Source organism: Macadamia integrifolia, chromosome 12 (assembly GCF_013358625.1).
Source record: "Macadamia integrifolia cultivar HAES 741 chromosome 12, SCU_Mint_v3, whole genome shotgun sequence".
Taxonomy (NCBI): Eukaryota; Viridiplantae; Streptophyta; class Magnoliopsida; order Proteales; family Proteaceae; genus Macadamia; species Macadamia integrifolia.
In genome coordinates this window covers 11856361-11861316 of record NC_056568.1, presented here as the reverse complement: position 1 = coordinate 11861316, position 4956 = coordinate 11856361, and positions in this window count along the sequence as shown.

Sequence of the window (4956 nt, the reverse complement as noted above, 5' to 3'; positions counted from 1 at the left end):
AAAAAAAAAAAAAAAAAAGTTCAGTTTGATTTTTGGCTTAGAATTAGTTTCTTGTTGGTTTGGGTTCATTTTAGTCTGAATTTCTATGCACGATAAGGTTTTCAGTTGGTTCAATGCGAGTTGATTTTCAATCAATTTTATTAGGGGTGTCAAAACCTGATTCAAACCGACAAAACTAGCCAAACCGACAAAACAAAAATAACCCAGCTCAAAACAAATCGAAGCCTTGTTGGACTAGTTTCAATTTGAAATTTTATGATATCAAAATCAGACAGATCTGCCCTGAAAACTAAACAAAATCAAAATCAGTACAAAATCCAAACCAAAACCAAAACCAAATTAGTAAGAATCCGAAACCAGCTCAAAAAAAATCTTTTTTTTTTTTTTTTATGATAAACCAAACATGAACAGGCCAAATCTGCAACCAACCCATAAAAGAAATCGAAATCAAAATCAAAACCTAATATTCATTTATTGGTTTGATTTGGTTTAACTATTCCTACACCAAAATCGACTCAATCCAAACTGAAACAGGACCGAACTAACCGATTACACCCCTAACTTACAATACCCCAAATCAAAATGGGTCAGTTAGAGAATCGGATTTTGTGTTTTCTTTAATCGGTTTGATCGGTTGGGTTTAGGGTTTGATACTTTGACACTCCTACTTTGAGCCTTGGAGGTGCTTTGCTAGAATCCCACGTCTTAGTGTGGGGATTGGAGTTTTGAGGTGGATTAAGTAGAGAGAGAAACTATTATTATCATCATTATCATCATCATCGTACCTCAATAATATAAAAAGAATAAGAACATTCGAAAAGAACCCTAAAGTCCAACGCGCAATGGGAAAGGAGAGGAAGGAACAAACCGACGCAATTCAATTCATTTTCTCTCTCTGTGACACGCGCTTTTTGCTTTCCTTGTCCTGTTGTTTCCGTACAGGAAGACTCGACTCAAGGTGGGCCCCATCCAAGAATTCTTGCTGACTTGTCTTTTTTTCGACCACTTTTCTGTATCCTCTATGCTCTATTACGATACGGTTTAACCCGACACCGATACGAATGACGCGTGGTCTTTCTCTGTCGCTCTTCTTTCCCCCTTTGGCAGGCAAAACCGTTCATGTAAGACAAAAGTTACCACTGATGACGAGTTTCCAACAAAATGATGAATTATTATGGAAAATCACTACATTACTTAAAAATTACAAATTGAGCTAACTCAATAAAACTAACAGTCCATTCTTTTATTTTGTGTGAATGAAAAATTAATTTAAAAAAAAAAAAAGAGTAAAATTATATTGCCTAAAGGAAAGGCAATTTGGGTACCTCTATCCATGTACAAAATAAAAAAGATGATAAATAATAAATTAGAGGAGAAAACAATTAAATAAGGATGATATATAAAAAATTTTAGTAGGGATATAAACATTGATAAAAGGATGATACATCAAAAAAGATAAAATAAGGATGACATATAAAAAATTTTAGTAAGGTAGAAACATCGATAAAAGGATGATACATCAAAAAAGAGAAACCACAAGGGAGGATTGTGAGGAAAGGTTTAATTAGAGGCAAGATGCCTATTTCTTAATGTATAGACTCTTTTGAGCGAATGAGGAGTAGTTTATTTTTAATATCATAAGAGATGACTACTCAATAAGTAAATAATTCATTCCTAAGCGTGTTGTAGGCTTAGAGACATTGTTTTGCTAGCTGGCTCATCTTGTTGCAACAGACTAGGGGTGTCAACGGTCCGGGTTGATGCGGTTTCGGTCCGGTTCCACCGGTTTCGGTGTGACTTTGGAAGTGATCGAAACCGACCCATTAAGGATTTATCGGTTTTCGGTCCGGTGTCGGCTTCGGTGCGGTTTGGGTTCGGGTTGGTACCGGTTTGGATTTATTAGGTTCATTTCGGTTTGGATCGGTTTTTTAAACCGGTATGGAGCCATTAGGAAACAACCAAATGATGAATTGTTGAACTTCGGTTTCTTAAATCGATTTGTAACCGGGTTGGTTTTGGTTTTTGGTCTAGTTTGGATTCGATTTTCCATACAAATGTATACAAAACTATGCAAATTTTAATTTTTTTAATGAATTTTGGAGTGTTTCGGTTTCTTACCGGTTTGGTTTCGGTTTCGGTCCGGGTTTTGAGCCGGTTTCGGTTTGGTTTCGGGTTCATCCAGTTTTCGGTGCGGTTCGGTTTGGTTTTGGGGTTACAATACTCGAAACCGAACCAAACCAATAAGGCTTCGGTTCGGTTCGGTTCGGGTTGTTAACGGTTCGGTCCGACCGGTTTTACCGGTTCGATTTAGGAATTGACACCCCTACAACAGACTATACACAAGAGTACGGAGTGGATTATGATGAGATATTTGTAACAGTTATAAATATGAACTACTGTCTCATCGTAGCAGTTATAATTTTTCTATTTATAAAGAAAAGAAATCTTATAATTTTCCCGAGAAGGCAAGAACTATAGAACGAGATCCCTGCCAACCGCACTAGGCACTCAAATGCAAATCTGACAACTAGGAGGCCCTTGGGGCATGAGCCTGTGTATTGGGGTGCGCACATTGGTGCTCCCATCGATCGGATGAGCGCTGGCCACAATATGGTTGGAGAGGAATTGAATCCAAGAATTACTGCATTACTCTAATTTCTCGAATTTTAATTTTGGAAAAAAGGACACCATATCCGAGAGCATGGCTCGTGCACCCAAATAAGCCCTTGCGAAATAACTGGCATACCCTCTATGAAATATAAAAGTCTCACCTACTTCCATAGGCACTCTCATTGGCCCGGCCGGATCCTCTTTTGCCGAGCTAGGTGTCCAACACGCATCCGACAACTAAGAGCACTTGGGCACGTATCCCAAGATATGTGCACACACACACCCCAAGAGATGCCCAACTATCAAATGTGCATTGTGTACCATGATTGGCTCGTCTTGTTGCAATGGGTCGTACACAAGAGTACGTAGTGGATTACAATGAGATCTTTACAATAGTTACAAAGATGACACTACCACATCATTGCAACTAGGGGTGAAACAGGGCCGAGTTGGGTTAGGGTTTTAAACCCTAACCCAACCCTAGGTCCCAAAACTCAACCCAACCCTAATGCAACCTTGCCGGGTTCATGCTCAGGCCCAACCCTGAACCCCGAGTTGAAACCCTAACCCAACCCTAGGTCCCAAAACTCAACCCAACCCTAACGCAACCTTGCCGGGTTCATGCTCAGGCCCAACCCTACTGGGTTCAGGGTTGGGCCGGGTTGGGTGGGGTTGACCCTAACTAGTCTTCTTAGTGGAATCACATTCCGATAATATATGATTCAATTCTGATTTTAATTCCCAAAATGAATTGAATCCTGGTTTTTAATTAAAACCCTAAAATGAATTCCTTCATTAAACTATACTGAACGTGATATTTTATCATTCTTTCATGGAGATTTCATGTGCCCCTATTTTTCCATGCAACCCTTTTTTTTAATCCCATCCATCAAAAGACAACATATTATGATATAATCCAATCATTCATTGTTAGAATTTTATCTTGATCTATAATAATGCTTAATTTCCAATATATAAGGACCAAGAAACTCAAGTACTACAAGCCCCCACCTCTCCTCATTCCGCATTTCATAGTTGTAGAGATAGGTTTTTCCTTTGGCTTTGTGCTCTCTCTTTTGACTATACTGGTCTCTATCGTATTCTTGTTACATAAGAAACTCAATAACAACAACAATAAACTCCCTTGGCTAGGAGAGACAACTGCATCTTACGAAGCACAATAATAATCAGGGTTAGACTCAGGGCGGGTTAGGGTCAGGCTAGGTTTTTTGTGCCTTAACCCAGGCTCTGCCCAACCCCACACAGGGTTGGGTCGGGCTGGGCTTGGTTGGTCCTCATAGTCGGGTTACACAGGGTTCGGGCTCAAGGCGTGTTGGGGTGGGTTCGGATCGTCAGGGCTAAACTTGCACCCCTAATCCTAGTAGTTATAAAAATGACACTATCACTTTTTATGCCAACAATATCTATATTTATTTTAGGTAAATTAATTCAAATAAAGACTAGATGATTTATTTTGTAAAGTGAACTCTTTTTTATTAAGTAATCTTGTAATTTCCCAGTTCATTAGAAAAAAAAAATTATAATTTTCCCAAGAAGGCAAGAACTATGGAACGAGATTCTCACCAGTCGCACTAAGCACCCAATGCATATCCGACAATTGGGAGGCCCTTGGGGCATGCACCTGTGTATTGGGGTGCATGCACGGGTGTTCTCAGCTGTCAGATGAGCGTTGGCATCGATGAGATTGGAGAGGAACCAGATCCAAGAATACATATTACTCTAATTTCTTGAATTTTATTTATGGGAACAAGGACAGGCTGTCCGAGAGCATGGCTTATGCACCCAAATACAAGCCCCTTCGAAATGACTAGTCTACCTACCCCATATGAAAAATAAAGATCCACCACTCCTGGTGCTTCAATAGGCGCTCTCTTTGCCCCGTGTTGGTGTAGGAGCTGTGCTCTTGGACAAAAAACTCTCCCCCTTTACTTTTTGGACACGGATTCTCTTCAGCTGCGTTGGGTGCCTAACACTTATCTAACAACTAGGAGCAGCTGATGACATGTGCCCACACACACTCTCTATCTCTCAAAGGAGTTCCTAGCTGTCGGATGTGCATTGTGTAACATGGTTGGTTTGTCTTATTGCAAAAGGTTATACGCAAGAGTACATAGTGGATTACGATGAGATCTTTGGAATGGTTACAAAGATGACACTACCACGTCATCGCAACAGTTGCAAAGATGAAGCAACAATTGTTCATGCCATTTATTTTAGGTAGATTAATTAAAATAAAGATTGGATGATTAATTTTGTAAAGTGAAATATTTTTCATTAAGTACTCTTGTAATTTCCTAGCTCATCAGAAAAAAAAAAAAAAAAATA